The sequence below is a fragment of the Melopsittacus undulatus genome, chromosome 1 (assembly GCF_012275295.1).
Source record: "Melopsittacus undulatus isolate bMelUnd1 chromosome 1, bMelUnd1.mat.Z, whole genome shotgun sequence".
NCBI lineage: Eukaryota > Metazoa > Chordata > Aves > Psittaciformes > Psittaculidae > Melopsittacus > Melopsittacus undulatus.
The window spans coordinates 93,888,656-93,909,721 of NC_047527.1; the positions used below are offsets into that span (position 1 = coordinate 93,888,656).

General features: G+C 39.6%; 1 long non-coding RNA gene across 3 annotated transcripts in view; it reads left to right on the forward strand.

Moving 5' to 3' along the window:
- The window catches only part of LOC115946647 (uncharacterized), a 251,053-nt gene that overhangs the window by 198,028 nt on the left and 31,959 nt on the right, over positions 1-21,066 (forward strand). For all 3 annotated transcript variants that reach the window (XR_004550154.1, XR_004550153.1, XR_004080696.2), the window contains exon 5: positions 3,153-3,339. This is a non-coding gene — a long non-coding RNA (uncharacterized lncRNA). The remainder of the gene's footprint in view (positions 1-3,152; positions 3,340-21,066) is intronic.

Here is a 21,066-nt window from a genome sequence, read left to right on the forward strand (position 1 = left end):
CTCTTTAAAAACGTCCAGATCCTCCCTGATTCAGCAAAGCACTTCAATACATGTTCAAAGTTAAATGCTTGATTAAAGTTTGGTGTAATAAAGATGTGAGGTCTTGTGCTTGAGGTTAAACAGGCAAGAGCATTCCCAGATCAGGGCCTGACATGTTACTGTTCTTAGAGGTTTCCTGGAATCTTGAATATCCCGAAATACTGACTTTGCTGATTTCCAAGCTGAATATAACCTACAACTGAAAACGAAAACCAAATCACGTTGCTGTGATGCGTGTAGGAAAGACTTCTAAAGTCTGTGCCCTGTTCATTTTCATAACCTTAACATAAATAAAATAAATTACACAACTGTAGTTTTTTTAGAATGGGAGTTACAAAACCAACCAAATCCCAACAGTACCCACTCCCTCTTCCCCCCCCCCCCCCCCCAAAAAAAAATGCAACACAAAATCACCCCAGAAATATTTGGTAAAATGTATTTATTCTTTGTAGGAAGGAGTAGTAAGAGTAATTGAATTGTTATACACCTTCTGACTAATATTTCTCACTGTACAAGGTGATATTTTGTAGCTTGCTTCCTGTGGTCAAGTAGAGATGTGAGTATTAGAACCAAAATTCAATTTTTTTCCTTGGTATTTTATGTAACAAGGTGTGCAGTTTCCCACACTTGTTTTGTGCTTATAACATCAACTTGCCTGTTGTAATGCCCTACTGCTAAATCATTCCAGTATTTAGCAGGAAAATGTCTTTGCTCCAGTTCAGTGGGTTAACAGCAGAATCAAAGCTATTATCTCTCTGAGTGAGAATTACTTATAAGTGTAACTACTGTGGGTCTAAACACCTGGCTTCGAGAGCTAAACTTGGCATTTTCTGTAATAGTATATTGAATTTTGATAGCTCACTGCTTCATCTTCTATCATGTCTGAGCTTACATTCCCACTGATACAGTGCAAAACTGCAGCTGACTGCAATGAGTGTAGACTCAAACCCCAAATAATCTTTAAACACAATTTGTTGTAAGTGATCAGTCGGTGAAGTGTGCTATGAACATAAACAGTTTCAGTCTTCCTCTTACTCTGTTCTGTTATAGAGCAAGCTGAAATAAGTTTTGTGGTGTCTGAGATACCTTGCTTGTATGTTTTTAAGTTTTGTTTTCAGTCTGAATTAGGAGTGTTATTTTGGTTTTAATATATTTTTTGGACCTGAAACTTAAAACCTAGATAGCCAAACCAAACATATTCCTTCTACAGAGACCATCTAGAAGTAGCTGGAATTCAGTCACAGCCTTCAAGGTAGGCATAGAACCTCTCATCAAGGTGCTGGGATGTCACACATCCCCATACGGCTGGCATCAGCTGCTCTGAGGGCCTCTGGGAGTAGGATAGTGGCCTTTGGTAGCTGAAATGGTAACGCAGGTATCAGAGCCCAGGGGTCTGTCTCCAGTTTCCACTCCCAGATTCACTAGATCTGTTCTGAGGTAAGGCTCTGAGGCTTCTTAGGTTGCTGTGTTTCAGATATATTAAGGAAATTTTGGATTTAGTTGGTGTAATGCTTGAACACCCCAGGGGTGCAGGTGCTGCAAGCAACAAAATCTGGAGAGCTGGGTCGAACTCTGCTACAAGATCAACCCCCAAATTCCACTCTTACAGCCCACCAGAAAGCCACATGAAAGTTCAGTGAGAGCCCTGCCCTTCTAATCTTTGTCCCAAATATCCATGTATTTCAGATGAAGCATTATGGGTTCAATGATGCAAACTTCTTTAGATAAAAGTATCCACAGCAAAATGCCCATCCCCTCTGATACATAGGGGTGAGCCTGAAGTTGGAGATGGCATCAGAAAACAGGCTAACTTTAGAGCAGTTTGGACCACATGTGAGCTTTGTTACTGATCAAATATAAATAATCCTGCTCAGGCCCTAAGAGCTGAGTTGAAGCAGAGCTTTTGAAAAGATTGAACTTGGATTACAGTTTTATGGCTATCTCTAAAATGTTTTACTGCTGCTTTATGACACTAGAGTGTACATTATGGGGTTGTAAAGGCTAGCAGTGTGAAGGTTTTACCCTTTGCTTATGTACAAAACATAAAGAGTACCCTTCTATTTTTAGGGAATATATATATATATATTAAAGTACAGGCTAGGAAGCCATATGTATTAGTAGGAACAACACCTTACTCAGTGTTTTATTTTACTTTTTTAAGTTTGGTTACTTTATTATTTGGTAGTGTGTGTCTGTTGATGTAGGTCAAGCGATTAAAAGGAGGGGAGAATAAGTATGTGTTGTATGCGTGTAAATACTGCTAGAACGTAGGTAGCGTGTGTAACACCAAGGATTGGAGAGGAAATGTCTTTTATTAGGTGAACTAATAGAGAAAAATATCTTTTGGAAGCACAAGCCCTTTCTTAGGTCTGAAACAAAACTTACATAGTTTGTGCATGTATATAATGAATTGGTTTATACTATGTGTGTACACATACATACATACGCTCAAATGTAGTTCTATAGATGGAACAACAGCTACAATATTGACTCATTTGTATTCAAATCACATGGTTGTGTTCTCCATTTTTAGAATAGGAATGGTAACAAATGAAAATGTTTGGTCTCTTGTTACATCTTTAAATCTAACATAAAAATATGTAATTCAAGAAATGTATATTTTGGAGTCAAGCGGATTAAAGGTCAATTCCCTTTGGTTGTGACTTCATTGGGGTTCATCAGTAGCTTACCCTGGGCTTTATCTCTTGGGTTTTGTATCCTTCAGATATTGTTCTCATCCCGTGTTTAGATGACTCACCATCATTTCCTGCCACTATCTCATGCTGAGTGACCATGGGCAGGAAAATTGTTTTCATCTGCTCCTTTTAATTAACCTTCCTGTTCCAGTAGACTCACTTAGATCAATTTTTTCACAAGTTATTAAACAGTTATTTTATATCTGTGAGCTCCATGTTATTTTCCTGCCCCCAACCTTGGCACAAATATCCTTTCCAATCTTTGGGGAAAATGCTGGTTTATGCTGGGATGAAATTGATGTATTGTCATTCCTGTTTCCAGGACTGGAAGGACTGGGGTGGGACATGAGTGGCTATGGTGGTGTGAAATATGTATTTTTAGTGGTCCTAAATTATTATGGTTCATATTTCCTATAGGTAATGTCTTTATTCTCCCACGAGATGGAGGCGGACCACTCTACCAGCTGTCAAGGCAAATATTGTTGTATAGCCCTTGTGGTCAGCAGCATCCTCAATGTCTGGTGATGGGGTGCCTTGGAAGGATGGCACAGAACAAGCTTCATACTACCTCATACAAGCTCCATACTCTCAGGCTCTCTGTGCTGTAAGTATGCTGTATAAGGTTGTGTATCTACCACTTGGCATTTCCAAGTTGGTTAACTACGGGTATTTTGACTTTATATCTGGAAAATTTATTGAGATGTTGATGGTTTTATGCTTTGTATTTGTATTGGGATCAAATAAATATGAAAGGTGCTTTTATATTGATTTATTAGTCCCTGTGATCAGCAGAGGTTTCCATAATTGTTAAGAGATGGGCATTTTTCCTGTAGCGCATTTACAAGTATGCTAGAAACAGCACAAAAACAGCACAGACAGGCAGTGTCTGATGAAATTCATTCATTTGCTGCTGTGCCTAACAAGAAAGTGAGGAGATGCTTTTGGTTATTTGAAGATATAATCCCTAGGACCTATAATATATCTAGTGGCATCTTTGAATATATATATATAGGGAGAGAGGGATGTTGAAACAAAGTCATTTATAGAGGTGTATGTTTTCCAACTGTAAGAGAGATGTGTCTGCAACCTAGCTGCACTCACTTTAGCTGAAATAAACACTTTTGGGAAGAATTTAGCTGAATGGTTATTTTTGGTCTGGCAAAAGGGAAACTGACTGAGTGACTGTCATTACTCTGATGCTGATTACTGGAATTGACCAGTTTAAAGGCAATTTGCTAACTCTGTTTAAAAACAAAACTGGTCTTTCTGGATACAGCTGTGATTTGCACAGGGAGGGGCTCTAAACCACCTTTATTTTTTTTTCTTTCTTCAAAATAAATATATATTATTTTAAAAAAGAAAAGCTTCCTAGCAGAAAACATTATCTGAACCCCACAAGCTGTGGGATTTAGGGAATTAACAGGATGATTCAGACATACAATCCTCACATTCATTCCTACTACTGAGAATTTTCCTTAAGGAATAAAACTTCTTTCCTGCACTTGGTCAGAAACAAAACCAACCAAACCCTCTTCTTTTTTTTTCTTTTCCATCCTTTTTTCTTTTGACTGGAAAGCAAGACAACTAATAAACCTAACATTAAGCTCTGGTGTCCATGCTGTAGTTCACTATCATCTCGGGATATGAGCAGTGTGACTTCAGCAGGCGTTCACAACACTCCTCCCTGTGAGCTTTTGGCTGATATGTTGTCTGATTGCTCCTTCCCTTTCCTCTCCCCTGCTACTTATGGTGACATGTGCCAGCAGGGGCTAAAGGGTGATTCAAAGTGTTCCCTTTTAATTCTTTTTCTTAGGGTGTGGGACAAAAGGCACTGAGAGCAGCGTCATATGTGTTGGTTTGCATCTCTGAGAAGACAGACCATGGCACTGCCTGAACTCTGCCCCCCAAATAACAGAAAGTTGTGATCTTGCAGCCCTGCTGCTCTCTTGATGTAACTCTGGTTTCCTTTTCCTTTATGGGGGGAAGGTGATATAATCTGCAGTGACTCTTTCTGCAGCAGGAATTAAAAGTAATCAGAACACACAAAATTCCCAAGGTGCGTACAAAGAATCAGTTATGACTGGCTTCACACCCTTTCCCCTTTTGTTGCTCCTTATCAAAACCAAACAAACTCAAACAAAATATATCCTTTCATTTATACAGGGAATAAAGCAAGTCAGCAAGGCTTGGTGCTTGTCCATACTGCTGTTTAGTTTAAATGCAGACATGCATGTGTATTTTCTTGCTTTTCTCCCTCTTAGAACTGCTTCCCATGGTCTTCCTGACAATTTGATTTAACGATTCTTCTGATATAATCTTTAAGATTTTTAAATTTATACTCTGACTTCCTTTCTTCTCCCTCCCCCCATAATTTTTCCTCAGTAACCAGCAACTTCATCCATTCCCTTGGTGCCTCTTTTGCTCCTTGAATTGGGAAACATCTCTTAGTTTAGTCTTGTATTATCTGATCCCCAGTTGAATCAAGTAGTACCAAGCTACCTGGAGATTTTTCAAGATTTATCTGTCTAGATATAGATATATATATATATTTTTTTTTCCTCTTAATTCCATTATTTTCATTGCTAGGCTCCCCTGCCAAATTCAGGTCATGCTGGTTGATCTGTCTTACTTGTTTCTCTTCTATCTTAGTTCACAGAATCTCTGTGGGTTTCTCCTAAAATTCACCTGTATTCATTTGATTGTTCCAATCCTATCTCACAGCTTCCTTGTTCTTTTTTACTGTGTCTTCAGTTTGGGGATAATTCCAAAACAACACAATTTTGCTAAGTAACTTGCAGGAATTTCCTTTTTACTGGCACAGTTCTAGGCAACTGGATTCACAGCTGTGCTACTGCATTCTAAAAACAAATCCAGCCTGATGGGAGGATCAGAGATGCTGTCTGCAGTATCTTGCCTTTCACCGCATTCCTGATTCCATTGCTACACCAGATGCTGCCAACATCCTCGTCTCTGAGGCACTCCTGTAGTCCTGTGTCTCTCCTCCCTTTCCTCTAGCTGATGTTTCGCCAGAGTCTAAGTCTACATCCAGCTGTGTTTTTATTACACAGAGAGGTGGAAATTCTGCCCAATCATTCCTTGTCATTCTTCACCTTCCTTTTGTTTTGTCTTAAATATATTCAAGGGGAAACCAGAGGAGGAATGGAAAAGGAAGGAAGGGTTCGGTCTAGACTTCCAAAGCAATTTCCTTTTCCCTATAGATCACAGCTCATTTCCTTCCAGAGCAGTGTGGCTAGGAAGTTGCACATTTCTTCTCAGTGCTGACTTTCCTGAAATGTGTTGAGTCAAAGCACAGCTACTAGGAGTGGTCCACAGGATTGTAGCATGAGTGTGTGAGCATTCTTCCCTTTCTCACTGCTGAACAGAATAATAAACAGAGATTAATGTGCAAAGGGTAGCGAGGTCTAGATAAGCAGCCATAGGGTGGAAATGTTGAGAGAAAATAGACAAATATCCATAGACACACCTGTGCTTGGATGTTCAATCATCGTGGGGTTTCACAGGGCTTATTTTTGCTGTAAATGTCTCGAGGACAGAAAACTGAGCACTGTGGAGGTTGATGATTTGCCTGAGAGTTAATTACAAGGTATAGCTCTAGAAAAAAAAAACAGTGGTAGTTAATTGTTGTAACTTGAACTCTTCACACATTGCATTAAGCTAAAGACAGGAGAGGCTTTTTTTTTTCTTGGGTGTTTTTTTTTTAATGTATTTACATTTGCTGGTTCTGAATAGTATCCCATTTAGTGCTGTTTCATCCACTCTTACCAAGTTTCTATGTTTGTTTTAAATCAAATTAATAAATAGTCTTAAGTAAAATCAAAACCAGAAAGGATAATGTAGTCACGACTGAGTGACTTTCCTCCTGTGAGTTCAAGATACTTTGCTTAAATTTTTCATGTGAATGAAACTAATTTTGGAGAGGAAGTGACCCTATCTTGTCAGCTCCATGGAGTTTCTGATTTAGTTGGTGCTTTAGATGTTTGTTTACTTAAAGAGATTTCTTCTGTGTTGAGAGTGTGAGGAGACATGAACAGGAAGATGAGCTTGAAATCTATGTGTTTGATTTCATCCATTTGGTTTGGCTTTTGCTTAGCAAGACAAATTAAATGGTGTTTATTGTCCTGCCACCAGTAACTGCATGTTAGTGTCTGAATAACTGATACTTCTTTCTGAGTCTGAAAATGCTGATAACTGATTTCTTGTGTTAATTATCAGAAAAGAGATGATGACATTTTAGAGGAGTACTTCCAAAGTACTAGTTATTGAGCTTCCACAGGAACTTGAGTTGATTGATTTTTCTTTCAGTAGAGGAATAGGTGAGGAAACTACCTTTACATTTAATCTCAAAAATGCAAGTTCAGCAAACTTAATAGGCAGAGAAGCTTTAAAAGGTCTCCTGCTTCTCAGACCCTTTGCCTTGAATTCCCAATTGCAGAAAACCCTTCTGCTGTTAGCCACAAGGTAAAACACCACAGTGTTTGCTCATCTCCTGCTGGATGACATTTTTTCATGTGAAGGAAAACACCTGGCTCAGAAAAAGGTTGTGTACGGGTAGGCAAGCTGGCGAGGAGTGATTACTATATCCACTTGTTCATCCTGTACTGGACAGTGCACTAAAATTCGGGGGTTGCTGTCTGGCATGGGAGTCTTTGTCAGAATGAGAAAAAGACACTACAATGTATAATGTAAAGACCCTGTTAGTGAGCTCACGCTGCAATGTGTGGACTTTTTTTGTGATGGTAGGGGATGATGCTTCTTGCTTGCTTCAGCCAGACTACAGCTGGCTATTCTGGTAGAGGGAGGTACAGCTTTTCCATTTGTGGAGGTATCTCTGGAGTGAACAGATGTGTAGCTGGTAGCTGAAGGTGCTGGAGTTATTATAATCCTTATTATAAACCATCCAGCTGTGTTTTTGACTAGTTGGCTCAAGTTTTTGACAGCTGTGGTTAGCAGGGAAATCTCTGCTCTTTTAAAGGGAGTTCTGGCACTGACAGGTATTCAAGATGAAATGAAGGTGGTAGGAAGTAAGATGGCTATGATATTTCTATTGATATTATCTGCCCATTAAATGATCACTGTGGGCTTTTTTCCTTCCTGAAATGTTTAACTGCGGTTTCACTATCCTTTTCTCTCTCTTTCTTTTTTTTTGTCTGTTTGCTGTCTATAGTAGGTGCTAAGGTTGTGTTTAGTAGATTGAGCAAGAGGTAAAGATGCTGCTTTCTAAACAGGGAGACTGGATACACGACAAATAGGTTATTTAGAAAATGTCACTTTTGTAGCTGTGATCATGGTGGGATGACAGTCATGTATCCCATGGTTGGGAGCTTTTAATTCTCAAAACAATGTCAGTGCAATCTGATCAAGAGGGGAAACTGCAATCATAGGTAATATTTTTACCCTGCCAGGGGAAGACAGGCCTGTATCCCATGTTTTCAAGTAATTTTTTGTCTAATATTTCAGAATATGCACTTTACTGGTACTTGGGGCGGAGGGGAGGAGTTGTCTGACATTTCTGATTCCAATCAAGGTTGTTGACTGGTTTAGTACATGTAGTAATTCAGTCTTGTAGGAAGCAGGGCAGTTTCAGAGAAAAAACAGTTGTGTTCCTGGAAGGCTAGGCTTTAAGGCACTGCCATGCTAAATGCTGAATGAGGCAGATCAAAATAAATGGAGGCACAAGTGGAAATTCAAAGAATGAAAAAAAACCTCCTAGTTATCTAGTTTTGCTACCTACCATCTTGTAGGAGTGCAGAGCCTGAACTGTGTCCTAGGGTCTGTCAATAGCATTGTTGTATAGCCTTAAGAAAATAATTGCATCTCAAAGTCCCTGAGATCCTATATTTGTGAAATAGGGACAATCATAGAATAGATAGGGTTGGAAAGGACCTTAAGAGTATCTATTTTCAATTCCCCTGTCATGGGGAGGAATGCTTCAATGCTTAAGGCTCTGTCCAACCTGGTTTGAACATTGCCAGGGATGGAGCATTTATCACTTCTTTGGGCAACCTGCTCCAGTGCCACACCACCCTCACAGTAAAGAACTTCTTCCTTGTATCTAACCTGCATTTAAGTTTAAACACATTACTCCTTATCCTATCTAACTATTCTATGATTCTATCTCTGCAGTCCCTGATGATGAGTCCCTCCCCAGCATCCTTGTAGGCCCCCTTCAGATACTGGAAGGCTGCTATGAGGTCTCCACACAGCCTTCTCTCCTCCAGGCCAACATCCAATATTCCTAGTCTGTCTTCGTGTGGGAGATACTCCAGCCCCCTTATGCTGGACCTCTTTGTGTCCCTTTTCTGGACTTGCTCCAATAGTTGCATGTCCTTCTTATGCTGAGTGTACCAGAACTACAAGCAGGACAACAAGCAAGGTGCATTGAGTTCTAGGGATGAAAAGGCAAGATATAAAATTTGATGTTTATCACTGTTAATAATATGATTATTGATTTATTCTTACTGTAATTTTTACATCAGATATAATTATTATTTTTCTGTGAACAGTGTAAGGTGCATAAAGGTGCAAAAATAAAATTTATTTGAAGGTATAGTTTGGAAGCAACCTTTAAAGATCTAGAGTTCTTTGCTTTGTCCTCGTACATAGCATAGTCCATATAGCAGTAAAGTCTTTTCATATCAATGTGTTTCAGCAGAATTTTTTAGTACCTTCCCAGTAAATTATCAAAAAATAAAACACACTCAAAAAAGAAATCAACATTTGGTATTTTTGAAATTGTCTTTTATTTGTAAAACGAGATGAAAGAGGCTAGATCTTGTGTATGATCTGCATCTAAAGAGCTGTGTGTGTTACGCTTAACTGACATTGGTGGAAATAAAAAGGTAAGAGTTACATTTCTTATTCTTACCACTGCATCTTGATTGCTGTTTTAGCTACTTTTATGCAGAAGGCGCGTAAGAATGCATGGCCACCTCTTCACATCAGGAGTGGCAGCATTGAGGTCTTATCTCTAGACTAGTAATGCCTTTCCTGTCAAGTGTCTCTTTTTCTGTTCTGCTGGCTCAAATGAAGTGCATTTACATTTAAAACCTTAAGCATGCTCTTAGCGGTCTCTACATTTTGAAAAAAAATGTTTAGTGAGCAACCTTTGAATGCAATCTCTAATCTCAGAACTGGTTGCTTGGCTCACCTGTCTTCTTTCAATATTGTTGCTGAGCTCAAAGAAACTGGACTCACGCAGGTATCTGTGACACTGAGTGGAAATGGAAAAGTGTATCTAAACATTATTTTTGACTAGTACTTTTTTATTTCTTCTTTGGTACAAATGTGATAACTAATCACTGTCACTAAAGTGGCTGGAAGCAGGTGGAATAACACAGTACTTTGTGAACAGAAAGTGTTTTCAATGTAAGAGAAGACTTTGAGTTTCCTAAGTGCTTGCAGGGGGAATATTTTCTGTCTGAAACTTCATGAGGTGGATGAAGACTTACTGACTTGGCTGTTGCTAACTTTAACTAAACCTTTAATAGGTGCTGCAGAAAAAGTGTGACTACAGAACTGTAATGCTTCTTAGGAAGTAGCTTTCTGAGATGTGGCACTGTCCAATTTGTGCCACCCTGATAGCCCTGCTAAAGCAGCTCAGAGCAAATTGCTCCATCACAAATACATAAAATGGGTTGAGGATGGATTATAAAGGCATGTCTCCCACATAATTAAATTCTTTTTCCTCTTCCTAACCCACTGCCTTTTATATCAGAAACATTACTGGATATACACCTGGGAAATTAGCAGAATGTTTGTTTTACTTCTTTTCAAAGTATTTTCATGGTTTTAGGTGACTGAATTATGTTCGTTGGCCCTTGCATAAGAGACTGTGAAAGCTATTTCCTTTTTCCTTAATTAGAGCATGTGGAATATCAGGTTTCTGAGCAGTGAATTTCCTCTCAGGAGATAGATGAGCATATGTGGTAGAAGTCATTGTTTTTGTAGACTTAAGAAGTTGGTCTTTCTGTATTTTCCAGATACTTTCTTAAGCCAAACTTGTATTTTTTCATGCAGACAGAAGTACAGTCTTGAGTCAGCAGAGCTCCAGCAGAGGTACAGCTGGACCTCTCTTTTTATGCTGGTATTTTCCTGAAATGCTAATTTGTGGTGATGGAGAAAGGGAAGAAAAGGGAGAGATGTTTCCCTCTCTTTGCTCGTGTCCTGGTTTTTAAGGTCATGTGGTTTTATATCTGCTGTTTTGTGTGGGTGGGCAGGTATGAGTCTTGGTCTGACTTCTCCTTGTGCAGTGTCAGGGGGAAGTTCAGGTTGGTGTGCTGCGGGGGCCTGCCCACATCCTTCACCCACACAGCCCCATGAAGCAGTTGCACACATCAATCAGGGAAAACCCTCAGCTCTTCTCACCGTTGGAGCAGGTGTCTGAGCTCAGAATGACATCAGATGAATGTCACATTACTGTGGGGCACCCACTAGTGCCCAGTGTGTATTCTGTGTACAACAGATCTACCTCCCAAAGTAAACTACAGTCTTTGATGCAAACCATACAGCTCTAAGACTCAGACCACCAATGCACATCCTTTCCTCTTACAGATGCTCTGGGATAGAGTGGAGTGAAAGAAGAGTGAAGAGAATAATTGTGCAAAAAATTGCAGATGTCTGTACAACCCCCCCTGTCTACTCTTATGCTTTTAAAATTGTCAAGCAATTGCAAGTATCATAAAGGAGGAAGGGAAGTCCAAGGCTGTATCCAGCAAAAGCAAAGCTGGCTAGATCAGTTATGACCCAAGGAATGAGGAGTTCTTGAAGCACAGATAGATGCTATGTTGTGGGGAAAACTTCTTGCAAAGCTACTGCTTTCATGTCCATTTAGTAGTGGGTTTTTTTTTTTTAAGCATGATTACTGCACCTTGTTTTCTTTCCTTAAAAGATGAGCCCAGAATAAACACACTCAGTCTACCCAAACCTCTTTATTTTGATGTCTTAGATGTTGTAGTATACTAACACCTATCTGAAAATAAACTCTATGGAGTGAAAGTACTCTGTGCATCCCAAGGGCAGCTGTTGGCTTTTTCCAGGTTCTCTGTAATGGAGTGTGAGACAAATTCTGTTCCTCTGTGCCCAGGTAAGTGTGGAAAGGCATCACTGTCTTAATTTGCCCCTGGGAATTCAGCAGAGTGGCTCTGGATTGTACGAGTACATGTGAGAGAGGAATCTCGTGTCAGCTTCTGTCTGAATATATGTGTACATATGTTTATTTTGCTACATGATTGTACAATGTTGGAACAAGTTATTCTTGGGTTATATGCCCAAGATGCATGTTATATGCAGGTAGGTGCCTGCACTCCTAGACATGATCTTAGACAGGTGGCAGTGTGATGTCTCCATCATTTGGGGGTGTTTAATATCTCCAGGAATGGAATTATTACATTTCTATGTAACAAGTGTATGAAGAAAATCAGATAATTTAACTTTTAAATGAAATGGCTTATCCAATTATTTTATCTTTACATGTAAGCAAGAAAAAATGTTCTAAAAAAGTGGTGTTAATAATTACAGAAATCCTTTATAAGAAAAGCAAAAAGGCACTTTTTCATCCATTAAAATATTGGAACCTTCCTGATTCAGTGTATTCACAGACATGTAAAAATTATAGGGTTAGGCCAAATGGGAACATATTCCCATTATATTGCCATGCCAACTGTGTTCATGCTGCTCTGTTTCACCTACGGATAACAATAGGTATAGGTGCTTAAACCCAGGAAAGGAGGTGGCTTCAGTTTTGCTGTGCACAGTTCTTAGATACAGTAAAGCAATCCTGACTCTTACAAGATATTTCCAGCTTTGAAACACTGTTTTGTTTCGTAATGAAAGGTAATGACTTAGGAAGTGTATAATTGAATTATCTTACATAGATAACGAGACCATCTTTAGCTATGTTACATAACTTCTTGTAGGTGCAACTCCTGCAAAAGGGATCTGAGTCTTTCCGCTTTAGGATATGAACTCATCACCACCAAAGAGTTGAGAAGAATCTTCCTGCAGGGAGAAGTCTCCTCTTCCCCCACCACATCCCTTTGTTTTTCTTTTTTTACCAATAGCCTTTCTTGAAAACAAACTAGATCAGCTGCTTAGGTGTTATGTTTTTTTGCCTTTCCTATAGAAGTTGTTCCCAGCTTGTTTCATGCTCAGGAACCACATGGGTAGTGATGGCTCAGCTTTAAGATTCAGAAACTGCTTTCCATGTACTTGGATAATATTGCATGGATGCTGAAGCACAGGACAATAACCATGTCATGGTCATGGAGGGGTCACAACACTCTTGGCTTTACCAGCTCTGTTTTGCTATTTTATCACACAAATGAACTTGCTCTCCTAATCAGGTTTTCACACAGTGAGGGTGGAGCAGCCTGGTACAGATGGCAGGAGAACTGAAGTGGGGTGGGGAGTGAGGGAGAAGAGAAGAAAACTATTTGTGAGGCTTGATAGTGTTAATGAAAACATAAAGAAGGGAGGAAAGCAATGTTTGGAGAGCAAAGAGTGACCTTACAAGTGTGACCTCTTTTTTTCCCAAGTGCTTTTGACGTTGAAACCAAAGCTGGCTTTAATGTTCACCAGGTGCCATCAGGGTGTTTTTATTCCCTCTTAAGGGAGGGAATTAGCCTTACAGTTTCAGCATCTGCACTTTAGTGAACTTCAGTGGCAGGGTGTATTCTTGTTCAGATCATAACCTTTGAGGTTCAAAGGCCATGAGCAGCTCAGTAATTAATTCTGTTACTTCCTCAGGAGGTGATTAGCACAGACCTGTACTTCATACAAGTTTTGCCATAGGCTTTTTCAGTCCTGTCCCTGCTCAAACAAGGTCCACCTGACCTTCTCTAAACATCCAGGCAGAGCAACCAAAACTTTTGCAGAAGCAGCACAGAAGCAATGCTGGCTCTAAGATTATCCCTCATGCTAAAATAATACTTTAAAATTTGTAGTTTGACAGCTGATATTATAGTTCAATTTCTTGGAAGAAGTAAGATGTTATTTTGCTCAAAGATATATGGCTCTTTGTCCCCTGTTATATAAGCAAACTGTTGATACTCATCATCTTCTTCCTGGCTGCTTCCTCTCCATGGGTAACTGTGTGTCTGATATTACCTACATATCTCAGCCTTGCTTGTGACCTGAGTGTGGCAGAGAGATTTTAGCTGTTTCAGATTACTGTCCTGCAGAAGATGGATTTATAAGAAAGTTATATAGTCAGCCAGAGGAAATTACTGACTGATTGGTGGGGTCTTTTCTTCCCCCACCTCTCTCCCCTTTCCTCTGAGAGGCCCAAGAGCCAGCTACTCCTGGATGGTTCCTCCTTCCTTTTGTGAGGCTCAGGAAATTCAAGCAGCTCATCTAATCCCTCTGTGCACAGACTGTTGGAGTGAGTCCAGAGGAGAGTCACAATGATGCTCAGAGGGCTGGAGCACCTCTCCTGTGAAGGCAGGCTGTGAGAGTTGGGGCTCTTCAGCCTGGACAAGGGAAGGCTCCAGGGAGGCCTTAGAGAAGCTTCCAGTGCCTAAAGGGACCAACAAGAAAGCTGGAGAGGGGCTTTTTATGAGGCCTTTTAGTGGTAGGACAAGCAGAGATGGCTTTAAACTGACAGAGGGGAGATTTAGATTAGATATATTAGGAAGAAGTTCTCCCCTGTGAGGGTGGTGAGACACTGGCACAGGTTGGTCAGAGAAGTTGTGTCTGCCCAATCCCTGGAAATGTTCAAGGCCAGGTTGGATGGGGCTTTGAGCAGCCTGGTCTAGTGGAGAGTATCCCTGCCCATGGCAGGGGTTTAGAACTAGATGATCTTTGAGGTCCCTTCCAACCCAAACCATTCTAAGATTTGGGATGCTATTGTGCACTAAAGATTCAAGACTGCATGATAATGATGCTGTTAATAATTGTGTTTCATAACGTGGCACAAAATGCAGTTTGTCTTCGTCTTTGTGTAGAAGTGTTCAGTTTATATTGTAGTAGCACTTCTTACTTAAAGTAGAAAATGACTGTGTTATATTTGTATCCAGAGGGAGCATGTTACTAATTAGTAAATAATGACATGATGAAATTGAAGCATAGTGGCTTTTCTTTTTCAGTCTTACTTTGAGGAATTCATGCTATAAAAGCATATGCACATATAAATAGTAGTCCCCGTGTCCCTAAATACTTAGGCAAACATGTTGCAGTATAATTAAATTCTAATGACAATGACAGTTCAGAAAGGAAATGATGTCCAAAGATAGCAAGGAGTATAGCAATAAGAAACTACTTTTATGAGTTTAAAATAGGCCATTGGAAGCATATTTTTTAATACTCTAGTCACAATATTAACATGCAGATACATAGGTATGTATTAATATTTTGTTAGTATTAAAACATGTTTGGAACTTGTATGGAAAATTTCCAACACAGGCACAAAATTGAGTACTTATTTTTTTTACTTCATGTTAGGATAAAAAGCTTGCAGCTGACCTCATAGCAGCCTTCCAGTATCTGAAGGGGGCCTACAGGGATGCTGGGGAGGGACTATTCATTAGGGACTGTAGTGACAGGACAAGGGGTAAAGGGTTGAAACTTAAACAGCAGAGGTTTAGACTGGATATAAGGAAGAAATTCTTTACTGTTAGGGTGGTGAGGTACTGGAATGGGTTGCCCAGGGAGGTTGTGAATTCTCCATCCCTGGCAGTGTTCAAGACCAGATTGGATGAAGCCTTGGGTGATACAGTTTAGTGTGAGGTGTCCCTGCCCATGGCAGGGGGGTTGGAACTAGCTAATCTTAAGGTCCTTTCCAACCCTAACTATTCTATGATTCTATGATGAGTGGGATTTACCAATACTACAAACATTGCTGTGGGTTTTGGGGCTGATTATAGTCACTAGGGAGGCTGAAGTGTATTAAAATCCAGTAAATCTCAACAAGCCTTGTAAATGAATTGTTGAAGTCCTCTAAGAAGATTGTAGAATAAAGGCAGTCAGAGTGCATTCACACATGTGGGGAAACCTGAGTGCATATGTGCATTCCTAGGCCCTAGTCTAATTTCATGTAATAGTACATGAGTTAAGCCTGCTGTAAAGCACTTGTTGACTTGGACAGTGCCTTCTGAATCAGTTCAGAGCCCTCACTAGTATAAGGGCACTTCTGCTGAAGAATGTGGACCTTCGGTTGCACTGAGTGATTCTTAAGAATGCTTCACCACTGGAGACTGGATAATAGAGTCTGGAGGAGGATGTTTCAAAGTTGATTTGAATGGATAAGAACACCCAGTCCATCTTGGAAATGTTTACATTATTTTTCTTTTTGTACTTAAGTTGTTTTCCATGTAGTTAAACCTAGTATTTTAGTATTTCTGAAGTTTTCTGTAGTTCATGTTCTGTACCAATTTCTGGAAAGTTCATGAGAAGATGCAAAAATAACAGAAGACTAGTAATGCAGGAGAAAGCTGCCTCAGTGTTCACAGTTGGAAGATTCTCCTGCTGCATTCCCAAATTTAACCTTCAGCTTTACTTTGCATAGCAAAGTTCTGATTATATTGTGTAATGAACATCTTTCTTTTTTGCATGAAGAAAAATATTTTGTTGTTAAGGTAGAAGGAAAGAAATATTCTGAAGTGTTTCCAATGTGGCACAGCTAGAAAAAATAGAAGCTAGAAAACAATTTTCATTATTTGAATTAAAAAAGCATCAAATAATTAAAATATACACACAGGGAATAATTTTTCTGAGACTTCAATAGTGCTTCTAGTTTTAAGTTGTACCAGTTATTGGTGATGAATCTTTCTACACTTGTGTGAGTGAAGAGAGGAATGCTTACACTGAGATGGCATGAAGTCCTGGATGTATTTTGCCTGGTTGTTTTTATGTTTCTTTTATCGTTCTTGCAAATCTCAGTAGCTGCAAATGAACCCGCAAGGTTATGAAGACCTAAGTGACCCAACGAGTTCATGAGTTTGAAATATTACACCCATAGTTTTCTATGTAATTTTTTTCATGTCATAAAGTGGATATGAATTACTAGTGAGTGCTACAGTAGGTGAAGCTTACATCATTATTTACAACTTTGAGATATTTTTAATATATATTTAATATATATGAATATATTTTTAAGAGGTCTTGTGATTTTCTGTGCACATATCTGGTATGAAAACTTTACAAACAACATCTTTTTCTCTTGTTGTACAGCTATCCAAAAATGAAAAGCGTAACAGGAGAGAGTGCTAGCTGGTAGTCATTATTATTTATTCAAGTCAGCATGTTTACTGCATGTGCCCATTTGTCCATGTTAGCAATTCACTGCTAGGGACAACCTGCTCCCTAAATAGTAATTTCACCTACAGTTTTAAGTGCGAGAAAGAAGATACTGGGCTAGATGTAACTAAATTTCAAAACCCAGAACAGTTGCTCATTTTAGTGACTGCTTCCTTGGAAAATTCCTTTAATGTGGGATGTTAAGACACAGGGAAGTGTAAATGCATCTGATGACCCTGGGGACAAGAGAAGACAGGCATGGTACTGCTGTGGTTGCAGGAGAGACAGGTGATGTGGGAGATGACAAAGCTCTTGGGAAGATATCCATGCCACAGTTGCTGTGTTCCAGGTGCAGCAGTTAAAAAAAATAATAATCTGAAACTCCTCTTGATCATTCCTTAAAAAAAAAAAAAAGATGATGAAGACCAGAATGATTTTCTTTTTTTCTCTCTTTTTTAAGTTGGCTATTGACCTGTGAGCTTTTACAGGGGGAGACAAAAAAGGCTGGAGAGTGAAATGTCAGCATACCTTCGTCTAGAGAGTGCTGATGGGCTTAGATGGAATAATGTTGTAATATGCCACATGAGGAAGAGGCAGAGTAGATGGGTACATCTGCTGGCAATCTTTTCATTTGGAGCCACCTGAAGGCAGTAAGTAGCTGAATAATAACCTGATCCCCATATGGCTTCCGTTCTTTCCGAGTAATAGCGTGCGGGAGGGGGAATGAAAAAACGTCTACTTTTAGCTCTGGCTTCTGTTTGCCTCTTTGTGAGCCTGAGAATGTTTCCTGTCTGCTTGGTGATGGGGAATGTAACCAAAACAGACGTCAGTGAGTGACATTTCTCATGCCTGGCTTTCTGCATTGGGTTTTCTTTACCACCTTAGAGATGTTGCAACATACATGAAGGGGGAAGGAGGTCAGATCTTTAGCATGCTTTGTAGCTAACTCACTGTAATATTTTCCCCTGTTGGCTTCTCAGCATACACTGTACTGTATCTAAAATACATTTTCCAATTATAATTCCTTGCAATTCAGTATTGCAAAAAGCAGGTGAATATTGTCCTTTAAAACATATGTAGTTTTGGCAGTGGCATATTTTGACATAAGGAGTTTCACTTTGGTCTAGAATTTATACATAGACTTACTACTTAGTTTTCTCATTCTTGCTTTTTTATCTCCCCATACTTTCCTTCCTGTCTGTGTTCTCCTATTTCCTCTCTAAATTATAGATATGAGGGAACAATCATTTTCATTGAAAAGGGCTTCACTTTTGGGGATAATCTAGAGCCATTTCAAGAAAGGTCAGCAAGTTCACAAGGGTGTTGCTGAAGATGGGATTATATGAAATGTGGCTTTAGGAAAAACAAAACAAAAACCAGCAGCCCTCAACACCCTGTAAACCTGAGAATAGTACTAGGGAGAAATGCCCATCCTCCTTGTTCTTCTAATAGGGGTTTTTACCAGATTACAGCCCTTGACTTGTCTCTGTCATGAAAAGTTTTGCTATGCAAATTCACACACAATGTGAAGAATAAGGTGAGAAAACAAGGATGAATGAGTGCAGAAAGCAACAACTGTGAGAGAATTTGGGCTTTGACTGTGTTCAGTATTGATGCTACACTGAATCACTGTAAACACAGGTTAAGATAGTAGATTGGGAAGCAATATCAATATTGGCATCTCTACTAGTATCTGTTGCCCCATTGAATTTTTTAATTCCTTTAATGACAGAATGTAAAGATATGCGATTCTTTGGGAAGGAGACAGTCAAGCCACTTCCTTTTTTGGCCTGTGTAAACAGATATACATGTAATTATTGGAGATGAGAAGTCAAAGTTATGGATTCAAAGGAAAACAGGCATGGAGTATTTAGGGTTGTACTTTTGTGAGAATTGTATTGATCTATTTTTTTTTTCCTACTTGGAAAAATGCGGAATTCTGAAAGATACTTCACTGCCCATTTTTCACTCCTTTTGCTTACCTCTAGGAAATAAAGTCTAGGCTGTTCTCTGTTGAATTCTTATAATTTCTGTCTCTGGCTTTCTGTGTCTTCTGGTTCAGCAGTGCATGGGAGACATAGTCATGTAGTAAAACTTCAGCTTCTCCTCAACTGCGTCTCATCAGGGGAAATGTGCACTGTGGGTTCCAGACATCCCAAACACTGCGTGAAAGCAGCTTTTAAGTCCCTCTTTTGGAAGCTGCTTTAAGACCTTAAAAATTAATCTTCCTTTCCCCAGTGGGATTTGAGGCTCTGCAGAAGTCTTATTGCCTGTCCCTTCGCAGGCATGAACAACAACTCAGAAGTTCCTACAATGTTGTGAGTACTAAGTTGTGTGTGTGTGTATTCCTAATTACCTTTAACTGAGACAGACATAGGCTTAATATTGTGCCTTTCACATATTTGTATTCCTCTACATGTTGTTTCCATGGGTCAGTTTTGCTGTTAATAATCTTTTAAGAATGTTGGGCAAGGAATACACTGAATATAGCAAATTCATGCTTTTCTACATATTGTCCTGTTGGATGTTCCTCACCAGGACTGTATGAGAAAGCTAAAATGTAGTTTGTTTCACCTGGTAGGAAAAGGTGGGAAATTCTAATCAGAAATAATGATACTATGATGTTATTCAATGTTTGAGAGAGTTCTGGTACACGTATTAAAAACTGGAGGTCTGCTTTGACAGTGCATACAAAGCCTGTGTTAAGAAGTTAAATGTGCCTGGGAATATCCTCTAGCACGTAGGCACTGGCCCATAACAGTATCAGGCAACTTTTTACTCTTCAAAAGAAGCTGGCCACATCTGAACTGTCTCATGGACTGTGTTTTCCCCTATGGCGCCAGGGAGAGCGCTGGCAAGCCTGTGCCAAGGACTTGTCTAATAACTGAACTGCAGAGGCAATTAAAGTCTACTCTCTGGGACTGCTTCTTGGTATTGTTTAATTTACTGGTGTAGAAGTGGCCAAAGAAGAATATCTGTCTGTTTATCTTTGGTTATCCAGTTTAATGAGGATCAGCACTCCAAATGGTGTATCTTATGCATTTGGGAACTCATTTTGTCTTATCATTGCTGAAGACTTTTTGTTGTGGTTTGCATTAAAGTGACACCCATGCTACTTCTGCCTATCTCTTGGGAAATAAAGACCAACATAAAAATGGAAGAAGCAGCCTTAAGCAAGTATAACACTGGCCACTCTACATAAGGTTCTGGGATGATGGGGCTGAAAGAACTTGCTTTGACCCTGAGATATTTTTTGCCTTTTCTTTAAGATTTTAGAGGATGATAGTGATTTCTCTCTGCCATAACATATAGTGCACTTCTGCTGTGTGCTTCGAGTGCATGCCTGTGTGTGTGTTTATATGCACAGACACACATACATATGAGCTGCCTGTTTGTAGAGGAGATCTGTAGTTTCTGTGTATGATCTTTGATGGTTGGTGTTAAGTGGTAGTGACAGGTCACGTGAACACTGAGGCTCAGACCCAGCAGGAGGCAGTGCATATGCATCTTCAGCATTAACACAATCGACATCCGCTCAACAGAAGAGTGGCTGGGCCTTTCCTTAGGAAACATATGCCAAAACTATTATTGGAGACTACGTCATGGCCTGCAGCAAAGCGGACAGGATGTTAATGAGGAGGGAATTGTGGAAAGAATCAGGGTGCATCCCATACTATCAAAAGAGAATGCTGAATAAACAGATTATTTCCATTACCGTGCCCTGTCAGCAGTCTTGGTATTTTGATCTTTATCAGGTTTGTGCTGATAAAGGTTGATTTTTCATTACATATTTGATACAGGTTTGGGGGTGTTTTAAGTGTGCATGTGGGGCGAGATAATGCAAACATCTGAGAGGCTATAAAAGACACTGTGGACCCAAGACAGCTCATTATTTCTCCTTGACAAAGAAATCTCTGGTGCATCTTGTGATGTCTGTGACAGTGTGTAATGAGGCACTCTACGATGTCAAACCCAGAGTCGTAATTCTGTCTTATCTGCTGCAATAATGAGACTTTTTGAACTACTGAACTCGGCAGAAGTTATAGGTGAAAGAAAATGGTTTGTGTTTTGCAACAATCTA